At 39.3% G+C, this 20,404-nt stretch overlaps 7 non-coding genes across 7 annotated transcripts; all 7 read left to right on the plus strand.

The window, feature by feature from the left end:
- Positions 1–3,918: 3,918 nt before the first annotated feature.
- On the plus strand, positions 3,919–4,000 carry TRNAS-GCU (transfer RNA serine (anticodon GCU)). The gene has a single exon. It is a non-coding gene; the product is annotated as a tRNA-Ser (tRNA).
- Positions 4,001–4,505: 505 nt separating this feature from the next.
- Positions 4,506–4,587, plus strand: TRNAL-AAG (transfer RNA leucine (anticodon AAG)). The gene has a single exon. It is a non-coding gene; the product is annotated as a tRNA-Leu (tRNA).
- Positions 4,588–9,241: 4,654 nt separating this feature from the next.
- TRNAS-GCU (transfer RNA serine (anticodon GCU)) lies at positions 9,242–9,323 on the plus strand. The gene has a single exon. It is a non-coding gene; the product is annotated as a tRNA-Ser (tRNA).
- Positions 9,324–9,828: 505 nt separating this feature from the next.
- On the plus strand, positions 9,829–9,910 carry TRNAL-AAG (transfer RNA leucine (anticodon AAG)). Its single transcript has one exon. It is a non-coding gene; the product is annotated as a tRNA-Leu (tRNA).
- Positions 9,911–14,560: 4,650 nt separating this feature from the next.
- On the plus strand, positions 14,561–14,642 carry TRNAS-GCU (transfer RNA serine (anticodon GCU)). The gene has a single exon. It is a non-coding gene; the product is annotated as a tRNA-Ser (tRNA).
- Positions 14,643–15,147: 505 nt separating this feature from the next.
- TRNAL-AAG (transfer RNA leucine (anticodon AAG)) lies at positions 15,148–15,229 on the plus strand. The gene has a single exon. It is a non-coding gene; the product is annotated as a tRNA-Leu (tRNA).
- Positions 15,230–19,884: 4,655 nt separating this feature from the next.
- On the plus strand, positions 19,885–19,966 carry TRNAS-GCU (transfer RNA serine (anticodon GCU)). The gene has a single exon. It is a non-coding gene; the product is annotated as a tRNA-Ser (tRNA).
- Positions 19,967–20,404: the final 438 nt, after the last annotated feature.

Raw genomic sequence — 20,404 nt, forward strand, 5'->3', positions numbered from 1 at the left:
ATCACTGCACTAACAGCCTGGGAGAGGTTTGAGCTGGATACAGGATACTTGCATGAGGGAACTAACTCAAAAGGGGAACTATCCACTGATTTTTTCTATCGCTTGCTGAGTGAGTATGTTGAGACAATGGATGCAAAAGATTGTTTTGTGTATTCACAGATTCCTGTTTCGGTACAAGAGGGGGTTACCTATCATAGACTGTCATTAACATATGGGATACGTTGTAGTCTGTTATTAACAAGATTCTATAACCAGGAAGAGATTCAATATTTTTACTCAAATCATGATCTTGTGTTTTCTAATGTGCCTATCATAGAGGATGTGAGTGGGGTAGCTAAGTATTATAGCATAAAGTTAGTTAAAGGATTCTTTCAGGCGACATTAACAATTAGTACATCTTATGCACACCACAATAATTTGACATGTTTGCTTACACCTGCAGAGAAAAGCTTTTTAGATCACACGGAAGAGAGAAGAAGGGCATTGAAGGGTAAACAAGAGAAAGGATTACAGCAACGGGCCTTTGCTAGTAGTGACGGTTATAGTGCAATTTGAGAACAAGGGAAGTTAGCTTTAGACGCACTACATGTAGGAAAGCTTTGCATATCCAACACCAAATCATACTATGACAATGTGTTTGTGCGAATGAGTGAATGTAAGCGTGTGTTTTTGTTTCAGAGTAAATGGACGTTCATGTTAAATGGACAGGATCCAGCAATCCCCTGGATTTATTATATATGTGGACTTAATGCTTATTACCGTCTTCCAAAGGGATAGTGTGGGACATGTTATTTGGGGATAGTTTTCCCAAAGATATATCAACTTGACGATTTGAAAAGGGTACCAAAATTGTCTGAATTACATCGTACTAGACATAAGAAAGAGACTGCTGCTGGTGTAGTAGGAGACATATTTGGGACGATAATTTCTTCAGTGGGAGTTATTATGAACTCCATAAAAAATCAAAAGTTGTCTACTATTGAGGATAACATGCTGACAAACTTTTCAGGGGCTATACTCCTGATGGATACTGAACTTGCTGCGGAGGGGGCTATGACTCTTCAAAACAGGCTTGCTTTAGACATTCTTTTAGTGAAAAATGGCAGAGTTTGTAGATTGCTCAATGGATGTAATTGTTGCGCTTACATACCAGATAATAGTAATGAGATTAGAAGTATGCTTACTAACTTGACTAGGGATAGTACGGACTTGAAGGATTTGAAAGAACCAGGTGTTTGGAAAAAGGTTGGGAAAGGATTTGCTTCAGTGGGAAATTGGATTAGTAACATTTGGCATGGGATATTGTCTAAAATAATACAGGGGACATTGATTGTTATAGATTGCTTATTTGGATCACGGGTGGCATGTAAAATTAGTAAAAAAATAAAATTGAAGATGGCGAAAAATAATAGGAGGAGGGAAGAAAAACAAAGGGAAAAATTATTCAGGGCAAGATCAAAGGGGAAACCAAGAAGGGAAGAGATTGATATGAGGGAATTTTAGTATGTAAAATTAGTAGGGAAGATTTGTGTGATGACAAGAGTCATCAGAGGAGGGATTGCTGGAGTGTGTCTTTTAAAATTAATATTAACATGAAAAGCTTACAATATATTGTGTAATGAAGCTGCATAAAAAATGTGTTAACGTAGAAATAATGCACACGTTTGAAATGTGCCCACGGGGAGTGGCTACCAATGTATACGAAGACTAATGAAAGTTATTAATGCTGAATTAATTATGTACTAATGTTTTTAATTTGTATTAACATATCAAAATTGGAGTTATGTATTAGGAGTTTGTTCATTAAGCAGTAGGCCTTAGTTTAGCGAAGGTCTGTGCCTAGCTGCCTGGTCTCATATTAAACTGTATTTTTCTAACGTGCAATGTGCTATTTTCCTGAAGGACATGAAACTGTACTTTCCCAGAAGCTAGAGATGTGTGTAGCTGTAGTAAATTCTTTCTCATGGGACCCTACTTGCTCAAGGAGACATTCTTGCTGAATGCAACAGTGTAATTTGTAACAGGTGCAAGGCTGCCTGGAGTAGGAGAAAACAATGGAACTACTGACTGTAGCGTAAAATGTAACTTTTCTTACCTGACATTCCAACCGATGAAAACGTCAATAACATGGGCCAATCAACGACATGAGAACTGTGGTTTGTGTAAAACTCTGGTGAAGATTATTGGACAGAGATGGCGATGCACCAATGATTATGCATTGAGGAATTAGGAGTAAATTAGACAGCTTTGATTTAACCACATGACCCGAGGAGAAATCAGGCATTTATTGGACATTCCACTCCAAGCCATTCTTTGCCATTCTACTGAGCCATTTAGGCCATTTCGTTTGAGACTTTGCCGTTTGTTCGCCCTGTTACTCTAAACCACCCTTTACTTATTCCTTACCTGATACTTACTTCTCCTCTATATGAGGGAAGTTCTTGTTCCTTAGCTATGCCATACTGATACTTTGCCCTGTCCTTTCTTTTCTGATGATGCAAACGACTGATGTCCCGAGGACGAAGACTGACGCTGTTTGCTGATCCGTTGGATGGGTAACTATCTGATGAAAATTGTAATTGTCTGTTTGCCTTTTCTTTCTAGGTACCAACTGCTCTTTGATAGAGGCCATAGTTAGATGTTTTCCAAATTTGTGTTTGCTAAATTGTTTTGCATGAAGCCCAACATGCTGATGCTAACACGAGGTTATTTAAGGTGTTCACTAAAATCTGACGTAAATAGACAAATGACTGAGTTCTTGCTTTGTTGAACCATGCACTACTGAGACTTTGCTAAGTTGCTTCTTAATAATTATGTGTTAATACTGAGTGAATATTCTCTATGCATTGATTAATTGCGTTTCTAATTGCAAATCTGAAGAGTTACTAATGAGATGAATTGCTGATGAGATTAACAGAAATGACTTTAGATTGTAACCAGTAGGGAAATAAATATCCTAACACTTAACTAAATTGGTGTGGTTATTCATGACTGAAAGATCATGGTGTGTTCACTTTATTGACTCTCATTAAAGGTTATTGATTAGCATGCTGATTAGTTATTGCGATTGTTGTTGAGATATTGATCTATTGATTTGTGATGCCAAAAGACATCTCGTACTGGGAAGTCCCCGAACCTGGTCTAAAAGGTTCATCGACCTAGGCGTGTCTCCTTGTAAGTTTACTTTTCAAGGCTCTGACGCGCCTTCACTAATAAAAAGTAATCTGATCGCTTGCTGCAGAGTCATCGTCAACAAAAACTACCAAAATATTACTTCAATGTATTGTAGTTACGACTGCCTCAGTTTTATGCATTACGTGAGTAGTCGGACAGCAATTTATTTAGCGCAAAAATATTTCTTGTTGATGCACGTACGTTTTTAAACTGAAGTGTCATAGCTGTAGCGGCAATACTCCCAGTTTAGGTGGTTTTATAAACTAAGTTTTACTTTCTCCTACTTAAAACGTTTTGCAGAACAATGCACATTAAATGGGAAGGCAGTTTTCCTTAATTGTGTACTAGTTGCTGCCTAATGTTGACATGTAAGCACACCACCAATAACTGACACCTAGAGACTCGAAAGCGCCATACCAGTACAATATTTGTATGATATTGCACTTTAAATCCACGTACAACTGAATTAAAGCAATCTTAGCTCATTTGAGGGTAGTGTGATAGTACATCACATATGGATAGAACACGTTTGGAAAGTGTAATTTTCATGATTACATTACATTTAACATATAAATTCAAGCTGAAGTAGGGATGGACAACAAGGTCGTATAGAGCAAAGCTGAAGACAACAAGTTACCATAACAATCTGTAAATATATGCTCTTTATTATGTTTAGACAACTATCACCTAATAGAACACATTTTGGCTACCATATTTTGTACTCCTGAAACATGGTGTTTTGAAGACGAGGTGGCTGAGTGGTTAAGGCAATGGACTGCTAATCCATTGTGCTCTGCACGCGTGGGTTCGAATCCCATCCTCGTCGGTTTATTGTTTAGTCTTTAGTTTTTAGTATGTGGTAGGGCTGGGTTAACCCTATTTTATGTGAAAGTTAAATGACATATCCCATGGTATTTCCGGCAGTAGAACGGCTCAGTTTGGAAACACCGCTCAGTTGAGTACTGTGCTTAGGCATTACTGTAAACAGCGCCTGCCGGGTTCTGCTCATGAATCACAAAATCTTTCCTGAGGCAGAGGGTTGGTAAGTTGAGGGACGTAGATAGTTTGATTCCTTATCCTTAAAGAAAGAGAAGCAGCGCGTGCGGGACGCCAATGTAAGGGTTGTCTTCATAAGGACTCCCAGGACTGGCGCTCCCTGACACCTCCCATGGCCCGGGACCAATCCTGACCTACTGATTGTATCACGTGCCTGCTGCTGTTGGCGTTGACTTTCCTAGGATCACTTCACAGGCTATACACCTTTATTCTCCAACTCCCCTATACAACAGAACATCTCACTTCAGAAAGCTTACAGAAACAGGTTTGCACAGGGTAGTGTGGCCGAGCGGTCTATGGCACTGGATTAAGGCTCCAGTCTCTTTGGAGGCGTGGGTTCGAATCTCACCGCTGCCAGTATTTCTCAACTTACAAATGTATTTTGTCTGCTTCAGTGTCTCACTCTCTGCATTCTGCACCTACGATCCACATAGCGAGAGGTGAGACTATGTAAAATGGTGACGTATATATTTAAGGGTAGCCAGACAGTGGGACAGAGCCTTCTTATTTTAAAAAACCACAACCTAAGGTGACAAGAATTGTATCGGTAAACAAACCAGCTGTCTTGAAGTCTAACTATAGAGGCGACGAGAGGGGTCACTGTGATGCTGAAAGTTCAGTGAGTGTAAACAGTAGAACGCTGTGTGATACGTTTCCTTGCAGTGATGACAGCTCGCGTTTCTAAAGCAGAGAGCAAACATACAATGGGGAAGAAGAATAAATAAGGAAAGACATATATTATATGCAGACAGTTATTATACTTTGCTTTTCACCTGTAACTCGCTCAACTGTCGGTGAATGCTGCGTTACCCTGCATAGCCAGGTCACCACAGCGGGTGTCCACAGTGTTTGGCCAAGTTACTATAGTTGTGAGCTTGTAGATGCGAGGTAGCGTGGCTGAGCAGGCTAAACTGGCTAGATTTAGGCTCCAGTCTCTCTGGAGCCGTGGGCTTGAATCCCAACACTTTAAGTTTACTTGAACCAAATACTTTTGCAAAAAAGGTTCATGTAATAAATATTCATTAGGGTCATGGTTGTGAGTATGACACTAATGGATAAAAGTGGGACTAACAATGCTACAATTCCTGAGACTACCACTGCACTAACAGCCTGGGAGAGGTTTGAGCTGGATACAAGATACTTGCATGAGGGAACTAACTCGAAAGGGGAACTATCCACTGATGTTTTCTATCGCTTGCTGAGTGAGTATGTTGACACAATGGATGCAAAAGATTGTTTTGTGTGTACACAGATTCCTGTTTTGGTACAAGAGGGGGTTACCTATCATAGACTGTCATTAACATATGGGATACGTTGTAGTCTGTTACTAACAAGATTCTATAACCAGGAAGACATTCAATATTTTTACTCAAATCATGATCTTGTGTTTATTAATGTGCCTATCATAGAGGATGTGAGTGGGGTAGCTAAGTACTATAGCATAAAGTTAGTTAAAGGATTCTTTCAGGCGACATTAACAATTAGTACATCTTATGCACACCACAATAATTTGACATGTTTGCTTACACCTGTAGAGAAAAACTTTTTAGATCACACGGAAGAGAGAAGAAGGGCATTGAAGGGTAAACTAGAGAAAGGATTACAGCAACGGGCCTTTGCCAGTAGTGACGGTTATAGTGCAATTAGAGAACAAGGGAAGTTAGCTTTAGACGCACTACATGTAGGAAAGCTTTGCATATCCAAGACCAAATCATACTATGACAATGTGTTTGTGGGAATGAGTGAATGTAAGCGTGTGTTTTTGTTTCAGAGTAAATGGACGTTTATGTTAAATGGACAGGATCCAGCAATCCCCGGGATTTATTATATATGTGGACTTAATGCTTATTACCGTCTTCCAAAGGGATAGTATGGGACATGTTATTTGGGGATAGTTTTCCCAAAGATATATCAACTTGACGATTTGAAAAGGTTACCAAAATTGTCTGAATTACATCGTACTAGACATAAGAAAGAGACTGCTGCTGGTGTAGTAGGAGACATATTTGGGACGATAATTTCTTCAGTGGTAGTTATTATGAACTCCATAAAGATTAAAAAGTTGTCTACTTTTGAGGATAACATGCTGACAAACTTTTCAGGGGCTATACTCCTGATGGATACTGAACTTGCTGCGGAGGGGGCTATGACTCTTCAAAACAGGCTTGCTTTAGACATTCTTTTAGTGAAAAATGGCAGAGTTTGTAGATTACTCAATGGGTATAATTGTTGCGCTTACATACCAGATAATAGTAATGAGATTAGAAGTATGCTTACTAACTTGACTAGGGATAGTACGGACTTGAAGGATTTGAAAGAACCAGGTGTTTGGAAAAAGGTTGGGAAAGGATTTGCTTCAGTGGGAAATTGGATTAGTAACATTTGGCATGGGATATTGTCTAAAATAATACAGGGGATATTGATTGTTATAGATTGCTTATTTGGATCATGGGTGGCATGTAAAATTAGTAAAAGAATAAAATTGAAGATGGCGAAAAATAATAGGAGGAGGGAAGAAAAACAAAGGGAAAAATTATTCAGGGCAAGATCAAAGGGGAAACCAAGAAGGGAAGAGATTGATATGAGGGAATTTTAGTATGTAAAATTAGTAGGGAAGATTTGTGTGATGACAAGAGTCATCAGAGGATGGATTGCTGGAGTGTGTCTTTTAAAATTAATATTAACATGAAAAGCTTACAATATATTGTGTAATGAAGCTGCATAAAAAATGTGTTAACGTAGAAATAATGCACACGTTTGAAATGTGCCCACGGGGAGTGGCTACCAATGTATACGAAGACTAATGAAAGTTATTAATGCTGAATTAATTATGTACTAATGTTTTTAATTTGTATTAACATATCAAAATTGGAGTTATGTATTAGGAGTTTGTTCATTAAGCAGTAGGCCTTAGTTTAGCGAAGGTCTGTGCCTAGCTGCCTGGTCTCATATTAAACTGTCTTTTTCTAACGGGCAATGTGCTATTTTCCTGAAGGACATGAAACTGTACTTTCCCAGAAGCTAGAGATGTGTGTAGCTGTAGTAAATTCTTTCTCATGGGACCCTACTTTCTCAAGGAGACATTCTTGCTGAATGCAACAGTGTAATTTGTAACAGGTGCAAGGCTGCCTGGAGTAGGAGAAAACAATGGAACTACTGACTGTAGCGTAAAATGTAACTTTTCTTACCTGACATTCCAACCGATGAAAACGTCAATAACATGGGCCAATCAACGACATGAGAACTGTGGTTTGTGTAAAACTCTGGTGAAGATTATTGGACAGAGATGGCGATGCACCAATGATTATCCATTGAGGAATTAGGAGTAAATTAGACAGCTTTGATTTAACCACATGACCCGAGGAGAAATCAGGCATTTATTGGACATTCCACTCCAAGCCAATCTTTGCCATTCTACTGAGCCATTTAGGCCATTTCGTTTGAGACTTTGCCGTTTGTACGCCCTGTTACTCTAAACCACCCTTTACTTATTCCTTACCTGATACTTACTTCTCCTCTATATGAGGGAAGTTCTTGTTCCTTAGCTATGCATTACTGATACTTTGCCCTGTCCTTTCTTTGCTGATGATGCAAACGACTGATGTCCCGAGGACGAAGACTGACGCTGTTTGCTGAGCCGTTGGATGGGTAACTATCTGATTAAAATTGTAATTGTCTGTTTGCCTTTTCTTTCTAGGTACCAACTGCTCTTTGATAGAGGCCATAGTTAGATGTTTTCCAAATTTGTGATTGCTAAATTGTTTTGCATGAAGCCCAACATGCTGATGCTAACACGAGGTTATTTAAGGTGTTCACTAAAATCTGACGTAAATAGACAAATGACTGAGTTCTTGCTTTGTTGAACCATGCACTACTGAGACTTTGCTAAGTTGCTTCTTAATAATTATGTGTTAATACTGAGTGAATATTCTCTATGCATTGATTAATTGCGTTTCTAATTGCAAATCTGAAGAGTTACTAATGAGATGAATTGCTGATGAGATTAACAGAAATGACTTTAGATTGTAACCAGTAGGGAAATAAATATCCTAACACTTAACTAAATTGGTGTGGTTATTCATGACTGAAAGATCATGGTGTGTTCACTTTATTGACTCTCATTAAAGGTTATTGATTAGCATGCTGATTAGTTATTGCGATTGTTGTTGAGATATTGATCTATTGATTTGTGATGCCAAAAGACATCTCGTACTGGGAAGTCCCCGAACCTGGTCTAAAAGGTTCATCGACCTAGGCGTGTCTCCTTGTAAGTTTACTTATCAAGGCTCTGACGCGCCTTCACTAATAAAAAGTAATCTGATCGCTTGCTGCAGAGTCATCGTCAACAAAAACAACCAAAATATTACTTCAATGTATTGTAGTTACGACTGCCTCAGTTTTATGCATTACGTGAGTAGTCGGACAGCAATTTATTTAGCGCAAAAATATTTCTTGTTGATGCACGTACGTTTTTAAACTGAAGTGTCATAGCTGTAGCGGCAATACTCCCAGTTTAGGTGGTTTTATAAACTAAGTTTTACTTTCTCCTACTTAAAACGTTTTGCAGAACAATGCACATTAAATGGGAAGGCAGTTTTCCTTAATTGTTTACTAGTTGCTGCCTAATGTTGACATGTAAGCACACCACCAATAACTGACACCTAGAGACTCGAAAGCGCCATACCAGTACAATATTTGTATGATATTGCACTTTAAATCCACGTACAACTGAATTAAAGCAATCTTAGCTCATTTGAGGGTAGTGTGATAGCACATCACATATGGATAGAACACGTTTGGAAAGTGTAATTTTCATGATTACATTACATTTAACATATAAATTCAAGCTGAAGTAGGGATGGACAACAAGGTCGTATAGAGCAAAGCTGAAGACAACAAGTTACCATAACAATATGTAAATATATGCTCTTTATTATGTTTAGACAACTATCACCTAATAGAACACATTTTGGCTACCATATTTTGTACTCCTGAAACATGGTGTTTTGAAGACGAGGTGGCCGAGTGGTTAAGGCAAAGGACTGCTAATCCATTGTGCTCTGCACGCGTGGGTTTGAATCCCATCCTCGTCGGTTTATTGTTCCGTCTTTAGTTTTTAGTATGTGGTAGGGCTGGGTTAACCCTATTTTATGTGAAAGTTAAATGACATATCCCATGGTATTTCCGGCAGTACAACGGCTCAGTTTGGAAACACCGCTCAGTTGAGTACTGTGCTTAGGCATTACTGTAAACAGCGCCTGCCGGGTTCTGCTCATGAATCACAAAATCTTTCCTGAGGCGGAGGGTTGGTAGGTTGAGGGTCGTAGATAGTTTGATTCCTTATCCTTAAAGAAAGAGAAGCAGCGCGAGCGGGACGCCAATGTAAGGGTTGTCTTCCTACAGACTCTCAGGACTGGCGCTCCCTGACACCTCCCATGGCCCGGGGCAAATCCTGACCTACTGAATGTATCACGTGCCTGCTGCTGTTGGCATTGACTTTCCTAGGATCACTTCACAGGCTATACACCCTTATTCTCCAACTCCCCTATACAACAGAACATCTCACTTCAGAAAGCTTACAGAAACAGGTTTGCACAGGGTAGTGTGGCCGAGCGGTCTAAGGTGTTGGATTAAGGCTTCAGTCTCTTTGGAGACGTGGGTTCGAATCCCACCGCTGCCAGTATTTTTCAACTCACAAACGTATTTTGTCTGCATCAGTGTCTCACTCTCTGCCTTCTGCACCTACGATCCACATAGCGAGAGGTGAGACTATGTAAAGTGGTGACGTATATATATAAGGGTAGCCAGACAGTGGGACCGAGCCTTCTTATTTTAAAAAACCACAACCTAAGGTGACAAGAATTGTATCGGTAAACAAACCAGCTGTCTTGAAGTCTAACTATAGAGGCGACGAGAGGGGTCACTGTGATGCTGAAAGTTCAGTGAGTGTAAACAGTAGAACGCTGTGTGATACGTTTCCTTGCAGTGATGACAGCTCGCGTTTCTAAAGCAGAGAGCAAACATACAATGGGGAAGAAGAATAAATAAGGAAAGACATATATTATATGCAGACAGTTATTATACTTTGCTTTTCACCTGTAACTCGCTCAACTGTCGGTGAATGCTGCGTTACCCCGCATAGCCAGGTCACCACAGCGGGTGTCCACAGTGTTTGGCCAAGTTACTATAGTTGTGAGCTTGTAGATGTGAGGTAGCGTGGCTAAGCAGGCTAAACTGGCTATATTTAGGCTCCAGTCTCTCTGGAGCCGTGGGCTTGAATCCCAACACTTTAAGTTTACTTGAACCAAATACTTTTGCAAAAAAGGTTCATGTAATAAATATTCATTAGGGTCGTGGTTGTGAGTATGACACTAATGGATAAAAGTGGGACTAACAATGCTACAATTCCTGAGACTACCACTGCACTAACAGCCTGGGAGAGGTTTGAGCTGGATACAAGATACTTGCATGAGGGAACTAACTTGAAAGGTGAACTATCCACTGATGTTTTCTATCGCTTGCTGAGTGAGTATGTTGACACAATGGATGCAAAAGATTGTTTTGTGTGTACACAGATTCCTGTTTCGGTACAAGAGGGGGTTACCTATTACAGACTGTCATTAACATATGGGATACGTTGTAGTCTGTTACTAACAAGATTCTATAACCAGGAAGAGATTCAATATTTTTACTCAAATCATGATCTTGTGTTTTCTAATGTGCCTATCATAGAGGATGTGAGTGGGGTAGCTAAGTACTATAGCATAAAGTTAGTTAAAGGATTCTTTCAGGCGACATTAACAATTAGTACATCTTATGCACACCACAATAATTTGACATGTTTGCTTACACCTGTAAAGAAAAGCTTTTTAGATCACACGGAAGAGAGAAGAAGGGCATTGAAGGGTAAACTAGAGAAAGGATTACAGCAACGGGCCTTTGCTAGTAGTGACGGTTATAGTGCAATTAGAGAACAAGGGAAGTTAGCTTTAGACGCACTACATGTAGGAAAGCTTTGCATATCCAAGACCAAATCATACTATGACAATGTGTTTGTGGGAATGAGTGAATGTAAGCGTGTGTTTTTGTTTCAGAGTAAATGGACGTTCATGTTAAATGGGCAGGATCCAGCAATCCCCGGGATTTATTATATATGTGGACTTAATGCTTATTAGCGTCTTCCAAAGGGATAGTATGGGACATGTTATTTGGGGATAGTTTTCCCAAAGATATATCAACTTGACGATTTGAAAAGGTTACCAAAATTGTCTGAATTACATCGTACTAGACATAAGAAAGAGACTGCTGCTGGTGTAGTAGGAGACATATTTGGGACGATAATTTCTTCAGTGGGAGTTATTATGAACTCCATAAAGATTAAAAAGTTGTCTACTTTTGAGGATAACATGCTGACAAACTTTTCAGGGGCTATACTCCTGATGGATACTGAACTTGCTGCGGAGGGGGCTATGACTCTTCAAAACAGGCTTGCTTTAGACATTCTTTTAGTGAAAAATGGCAGAGTTTGTAGATTGCTCAATGGGTGTAATTGTTGCGCTTACATACCAGATAATAGTAATGAGATTAGAAGTATGCTTACTAACTTGACTAGGGATAGTACGGACTTGAAGGATTTGAAAGAACCAGGTGTTTGGAAAAAGGTTGGGAAAGGATTTGCTTCAGTGGGAAATTGGATTAGTAACATTTGGCATGGGATATTGTTTAAAATAATACAGGGGAGATTGATTGTTATAGATTGCTTATTTGGATCATGGGTGGCATGTAAAATTAGTAAAAGAATAAAATTGAAGATGGCGAAAAATAATAGGAGGAGGGAAGAAAAACAAAGGGAAAAATTATTCAGGGCAAGATCAAAGGGGAAACCAAGAAGGGAAGAGATTGATATGAGGCAATTTTAGTATGTAAAATTAGTAGGGAAGATTTGTGTGATGACAAGAGTCATCAGAGGAGGGATTGCTGGAGTGTGTCTTTTAAAATTAATATTAACATGAAAAGCTTACAATATATTGTGTAATGAAGCTGCATAAAAAATGTGTTAACGTAGAAATAATGCACACGTTTGAAATGTGCCCACGGGGAGTGGCTACCAATGTATACGAAGACTAATGAAAGTTATTAATGCTGAATTAATTATGTACTAATGTTTTTAATTTGTATTAACATATTAAAATTGGAGTTATGTATTAGGAGTTTGTTCATTAAGCAGTAGACCTTAGTTTAGCGAAGGTCTGTGCCTAGCTGCCTGGTCTCATATTAAACTGTCTTTTTCTAACGTGCAATGTGCTATTTTCCTGAAGGACATGAAACTGTACTTTCCCAGAAGCTAGAGATGTGTGTAGCTGTAGTAAATTCTTTCTCATGGGACCCTACTTGCTCAAAGAGACATTCTTGCTGAATGCAACAGTGTAATTTGTAACAGGTGCAAGGCTGCCTGGAGTAGGAGAAAACAATGGAACTACTGACTGTAGCGTAAAATGTAACTTTTCTTACCTGACATTCCAACCGATGAAAACGTCAATAACATGGGCCAATCAACGACATGAGAACTGTGGTTTGTGTAAAACTCTGGTGAAGATTATTGGACAGAGATGGCGATGCACCAATGATTATCCATTGAGGAATTAGGAGTAAATTAGACAGTTTTGATTTAACCACATGACCCGAGGAGAAATCAGGCATTTATTGGACATTCCACTCCAAGCCATTCTTTGCCATTCTACTGAGCCATTTAGGCCATTTCGTTTGAGACTTTGCCGTTTGTTCGCCCTGTTACTCTAAACCACCCTTTACTTATTCCTTACCTGATACTTACTTCTCCTCTATATGAGGGAAGTTCTTGTTCCTTAGCTATGCCATACTGATACTTTGCCCTGTCCTTTCTCTGCTGATGATGCAAACGACTGATGTCCCGAGGACGAAGACTGACGATGTTTGCTGATCCGTTGGATGGGTAACTATCTGATGAAAATTGTAATTGTCTGTTTGCCTTTTCTTTCTAGGTACCAACGCTCTTTGATCGAGGCCATAGTTAGATGTTTTCCAAATTTGTGTTTGCTAAATTGTTTTGCATGAAGCCCAACATGCTGATGCTAATACGTGGTTATTTAAGGTGTTCACTAAAATCTGACGCAAATAGACAAATGACTGAGTTCTTGCTTTGTTGAACCATGCACTACTGAGACTTTGCTAAGTTGCTTCTTAATAATTATGTGTTAATACTGAGTGAATATTCTCTATGCATTGATTAATTGCGTTTCTAATTGCAAATCTGAAGAGTTACTAATAAGATGAATTGCTGATGAGACTAACAGAAATGACTTTAGATTGTAACCAGTAGGGAAATAAATATCCTAACACTTAACTAAATTGGTGTGGTTATTCATGACTGAAAGATCATAGTGTGTTCACTTTATTGACTCTCATTAAAGGTTATTGATTAGCATGCTGATTAGTTATTGCGATTGTTGTTGAGATATTGATCTATTGATTTGTGATGCCAAAAGACATCTCGTACTGGGAAGTCCCCGAACCTGGTCTGAAAGGTTCATGGACCTAGGCGTGTCTCCTTGTAAGTTTACTTATCAAGGCTCTGACGCGCCTTCACTAATAAAAAGTAATCTGATCGCTTGCTGCGGAGTCATCGTCAACAAAAACTACCAAAATATTACTTCAATGTATTGTAATTACGACTGCCTCAGTTTTATGCATTACGTGAGTAGTCGGACAGCAATTTATTTAGCGCAAAAATATTTCTTGTTGATGCACGTACGTTTTTAAACTGAAGTGTCATAGCTGTAGCGGCAATACTCCCAGTTTAGGTGGTTTTATAAACTAAGTTTTACTTTCTCCTACTTAAAACTTTTTGCAGAACAATGCACATTAAATGGGAAGGCAGTTTTCCTTAATTGTGTACTATTTGCTGCCTAATGTTGACATGTAAGCACACCACCAATAACTGACACCTAGAGACTCGAAAGCGCCATACCAGTACAATATTTGTATGATATTGCAATTTAAATCCACGTACAACTGAATTAAAGCAATCTTAGCTCATTTGAGGGTAGTGTGATAGTACATCACATATGGCTAGAACACGTTTGGAAAGTGTAATTTTCATGATTACATTACATTTAACATATAAATTCAAGCTGAAGTAGGGATGGACAACAAGGTCGTATAGAGCAAAGCTGAAGACAAGTTACCATAACAATCTGTAAATATATGCTCTTTATTATGTTTAGACAACTATCACCTAATAGGACACATTTTGGCTACCATATTTTGTACTCCTGAAAGATGGTGCTTTGAAGACGAGGTGGCCGAGTGGTTAAGGCGATGGACTGCTAATCCATTGTGATCTGCACGCGTGGGTTCGAATCCCATCCTCGTCGGTTTATTGTTCCGTCTTTAGTTTTTAGTATGTGGTAGGGCTGGGTTAACCCTATTTTATGTGAAAGTTAAATGACATATCCCATGGTATTTCCGGCAGTACAACGGCTCAGTTTGGAAACACCGCTCAGTTGAGTACTGTGCTTAGGCATTACTGTAAACAGCGCCAGCCGGGTTCTGCTCATGAATCACAAAATCTTTCCTGAGGCGGAGGGTTCGTAAGTTGAGGGACGTAGATAATTTGATTCCTTATCCTTAAAGAAAGAGAAGCAGCGCGTGCGGGACGCCAATGTAAGGGTTGTCTTCCTACGGACTCTCAGGACTGGCGCTCCCTGACACCTCCCATGGCCCAGGGCCAATCCTGACCTACTGAATGTATCACGTGCCTGCTGCTGTTGGCGTTGACTTTCCTAGGATCACTTCACAGGCTATACACCCTTATTCTCCAACTCCCCTATACAACAGAACATCTCACTTCAGAAAGCTTACAGAAACAGGTTTGCACAGGGTAGTGTGGCCGAGCGGTCTAAGGCGCTGGATTAAGGCTCCAGTCTCTTTGGAGGCGTGGGTTCGAATCCCACCGCTGCCAGTATTTTTCAACTCACAAACGTATTTTGTCTGCATCAGTGTCTCACTCTCTGCCTTCTGCACCTACGATCCACATAGCGAGAGATGAGACTATGTAAAGTGGTGACGTATAAGGGTATAAGGGTAGCCAGACAGTGGGACCGAGCCTTCTTATTTTAAAAAACCACAACCTAAGGTGACAAGAATTGTATCAGTAAACAAACCAGCTGTCTTGAAGTCTAACTATAGAGGCGACGAGAGGGGTCACTGTGATGCTGAAAGTTCAGTGAGTGTAAACAGTAGAACGCTGTGTGATACGTTTCCTTGCAGTGATGACAGCTCGCGTTTCTAAAGCAGAGAGCAAACATACAATGGGGAAGAAGAATAAATAAGGAAAGACATATATTATATGAAGACAGTTATTATACTTTGCTTTTCACCTGTAACTCGCTCAACTGTCGGTGAATGCTGCGTTACCCCGCATAGCCAGGTCACCACAGCGGGTGTCCACAGTGTTTGGCCAAGTTACTATAGTTGTGAGCTTGTAGATGTGAGGTAGCGTGGCTGAGCAGGCTAAACTGGCTAGATTTAGGCTCCAGTCTCTCTGGAGCCGTGGGCTTGAATCCCAACACTTTAAGTTTACTTGAACCAAATACTTTTGCAAAAAAGCTTCATGTAAAAAATATTCATTAGGGTCGTGGTTGTGAGTATGACACTAATGGATAAAAGTGGGACTAACAATGCTACAATTCCTGAGACTACCACTGCACTAACAGCCTGGGAGAGGTTTGAGCTGGATACAAGATACTTGCAAGAGGGAACTAACTCGAAAGGGGAACTATCCACTGATGTTTTCTATCGCTTGCTGAGTGAGTATGTTGACACAATGGATGCAAAAGATTGTTTTGTGTGTACACAGATTCCTGTTTCAGTACAAGAGGGGGTTACCTATCATAGACTGTCATTAACATATGGGATACGTTGTAGTATTTTACTAACAAGATTCTATAACCAGGAAGAGATTCAATATTTTTACTCAAATCATGATCTTGTGTTTTCTAATGTGCCTATCATAGAGGATGTGAGTGGGGTAGCTAAGTACTATAGCATAAAGTTAGTTAAAGGATTCTTTCAGGAAACATTAACAATTAGTATATCTTATGCACACCACAATAATTTGACATGTCTGCTTAAACCTGTAGAGAAAAGGTTTTTAGATCACACGGAAGAGAGAAGAAGGGCATTGAAAGGTAAACTAGAGAAAGGATTACAGCAACGGGCCTTTGCTAGTAGTGACGGTTGTAGTGCAATTAGAGAACAAGGGAAGTTAGCTTTAGACGCACTACATGTAGGAAAGCTTTGCATATCCAAGACCAAATCATACTATGACAATGTGTTTGTGGGAATGAGTGAATGTAAGCGTGTGTTTTTGTTTCAGAGAAAATGGACGTTCATGTTAAATGGACAGGATCCAGCAATCCCCGGGATTTATTATATATGTGGACTTAATGCTTATTACCGTCTTCCAAAGGGATAGTATGGGACATGTTATTTGGGGATAGTTTTCCCAAAGATATATCAACTTGACGATTTGAAAAGGTTACCAAAATTGTCTGAATTACATCGTACTAGACATAAGAAAGAGACTGCTGCTGGTGTAGTAGGAGACATATTTGGGACGATAATTTCTTCAGTGGGAGTTATTATGAACTCCATAAAGATTCAAAAGTTGTCTACTATTGAGGATAACATGCTGACAAACTTTTCAGGGGCTATACTCCTGATCGATACTGAACATGCAGCGGAGGGGGCTATGACTCTTCAAAACAGGCTTACTTTAGACATTCTTTTAGTGAAAAATGGCAGAGTTTGTAGATTGCTCAATGGGTGTAATTGTTGCGCTTACATACCAGATAATAGTAATGAGATTAGAAGTATGCTTACTAACTTGACTAGGGATAGTAAGGACTTGAAGGATTTGAAAGAACCAGGTGTTTGGAAAAAGGTTGGGAAAGGATTTGCTTCAGTGGGAAATTGGATTAGTAACATTTGGCATGGGATATTGTCTAAAATAATACAGGGGATATTGATTGTTATAGATTGCTTATTTGGATCATGGGTGGCATGTAAAATTAGTAAAAGAATAAAATTGAAGATGGCGAAAAATAATAGGAGGAGGGAAGAAAAACAAAGGGAAAAATGATTCAGGGCAAGATCAAAGGGGAAACCAAGAAGGGAAGAGATTGATATGAGGGAATTTTAGTATGTAAAATTGGTAGGGAAGATTTGTGTGATGACAAGAGTCATCAGAGGAGGGATTGCTGGAGTGTGTCTTTTAAAATTAATATTAACATGAAAAGCTTACAATATATTGTGTAATGAAGCTGCATAAAAAATGTGTTAACGTAGAAATAATGCACACGTTTGAAATGTGCCCACGGGGAGTGGCTACCAATGTATACGAAGACTAATGAAAGTTATTAATGCTGAATGAATTATGTACTAATGTTTTTAATTTGTATTAACATATCAAAATTGGAGTTATATATTAGGAGTTTGTTCATTAAGCAGTAGGCCTTAGTTTATAGAAGGTCTGTGCCTAGCTGCCTGATCTCATATTAAACTGTCTTTTTCTAACGTGCAATGTGCTATTTTCCTGAAGGACATGAAACTGTACTTTCCCAAAAGCTAGAGATGTGTGTAGCTGTAGTAAATTCTTTTTCATGGGACCCTACTTGCTCAAGGAGACATTCTTGCTGAATGCAACAGTGTAATTTGTAACAGGTGCAAGGCTGCCTGGAGTAGGAGAAAACAATGGAACTACTGACTGTAGCATAAAATGTAACTTTTCTTACCTGACATTCCAACCGATGAAAATGTCAATAACATGGGCCAATCAACGACATGAGAACTGTGGCTTGTGTAAAACTCTGGTGAAGATTATTGGACAGAGATGGCGATGCACCAATGATTATCCATTGAGGAATTAGGCGTAAATTAGACAGTTTTGATTTAACCACATGACCCGAGGAGAAATCAGGCATTTATTGGACATTCCACTCCAAGCCATTCTTTGCCATTCTACTGAGCCATTTAGGCCATTTCGTTTGAGACTTTGCCGTTTGTTCGCCCTGTTACTCTAAACCACCCTTTACTTATTCCTTACCTGATACTTACTTCTCCTCTATATGAGGGAAGTTCTTGTTCCTTAGCTATGCCATACTGATACTTTGCCCTGTCCTTTCTTTGCTGATGATGCAAACGACTGATGTCCCGAGGACGAAGAATGACGATGTTTGCTGATCCGTTGGATGGGTAACTATCTGATGAAAATTGTAATTGTCTGTTTGCCTTTTCTTTCTAGGTACCAACGCTCTTTGATAGAGGAAATAGTTAGATGTTTTCCAAATTTGTGTTTGCTAAATTGTTTTGCATGAAGCCCAACATGCTGATGCTAATACGAGGTTATTTAAGGTGTTCACTAAAATCTGACGCAAATAGACAAATGACTGAGTTCTTGCTTTGTTGAACCATGCACTACTGAGACTTTGCTAAGTTGCTTCTTAATAATTATGTGTTAATACTGAGTGAATATTCTCTATGCATTGATTAATTGCGTTTCTAATTGCAAATCTGAAGAGTTACTAATGAGATGAATTGCTGATGAGATTAACAGAAATGACTTTAGATTGTAACCAGTAGGGAAATAAATATCCTAACACTTAACTAAATTGGTGTGGTTATTCATGACTGAAAGATCATGGTGTGTTCACTTTATTGACTCTCATTAAAGGTTATTGATTAGCATGCTGATTAGTTATTGCGATTGTTGTTGAGATATTGATCTATTGATTTGTGATGCCAAAAGACATCTCGTACTGGGAATTCCCCGAACCTGGTCTAAAAGGTTCATGGACCTAGGCGTGTCTCCTTGTAAGTTTACTTATCAAGGCTCTGACGCGCCTTCACTAATAAAAAGTAATCTGATCGCTTGCTGCGGAGTCATCGTCAACAAAAACTACCAAAATATTACTTCAGTGTATTGTAATTACGACTGTCTCAGTTTTATGCATTACGTGAGTAGTCGGACAGCAATTTATTTAGCGCAAAAATATTTCTTGTTGATGCACGTACGTTTTTAAACTGAAGTGTCATAGCTGTAGCGGCAATACTCCCAGTTTAGGTGGTTTTATAAACTAAGTTTTACTTTCTCCTACTTAAAACATTTTGCAGAACAATGCACATTAAATGGGAAAGCAGTTTTCCTTAATTGTGTACTATTTGCTGCCTAATGTTGACATGTAAGCACACCACCAATAACTGACACCTAGAGACTCGAAAGCGCCATACCAGTACAATATTTGTATGATATTGCACTTTAAATCCACGTACAACTGAATTAAAGCAATCTTAGCTCATTTGAGGGTAGTGTGATAGTACATCACATATGGATAGAACACGTTTGGAAAGTGTAATTTTCATGATTACATTACATTTAACATATAAATTCAAGCTGAAGTAGGGATGGACAACAAGGTCGTATAGAGCAAAGCTGAAGACAACAAGTTACCATAACAATCTGTAAATATATGCTCTTTATTATGTTTAGACAACTATCACCTAATAGAACACATTTTGGCTACCATATTTTGTACTCCTGAAACATGGTGTTTTGAAGACGAGGTGGCCGAGTGGTTAAGGTGATGGACTGCTAATCTATTGTGCTCTGCACGCGTGGGTTCGAATCCCATCCTCGTCGGTTTATTGTTCCGTCTTTAGATTTTAGTATGTGGTAGGGCTGGGTTAACCCTATTTTATGTGAAAGTTAAATGACATATCCCATGGTATTTCCGGCAGTACAACGGCTCAGTTTGGAAACACCGCTCAGTTGAGTACTGTGCTTAGGCATTACTGTAAACAGCGCCAGCCGGGTTCTGCTCATGAATCACAAAATCTTTCCTGAGGCGGAGGGTTAGTAAGTTGAGGGACGTAGATAGTTTGATTCCTTATCCTTAAAGAAAGAGAAGCAGCGCGTGCGGGACGCCAATGTAAGGGTTGTCTTCCTACGGACTCTCAGGACTGGCGCTCCCTGACACCTCCCATGGCCCGGGGCCAATCCTGACCTACTGAATGTATCAAGTGCCTGCTGCTGTTGGCGTTGACTTTCCTAGGATCACTTCACAGGCTATACACCCTT

The sequence above is a fragment of the Pleurodeles waltl genome, chromosome 12 (genome assembly GCF_031143425.1).
Source record: "Pleurodeles waltl isolate 20211129_DDA chromosome 12, aPleWal1.hap1.20221129, whole genome shotgun sequence".
In the NCBI taxonomy this organism is placed as follows: Eukaryota; Metazoa; Chordata; class Amphibia; order Caudata; family Salamandridae; genus Pleurodeles; species Pleurodeles waltl.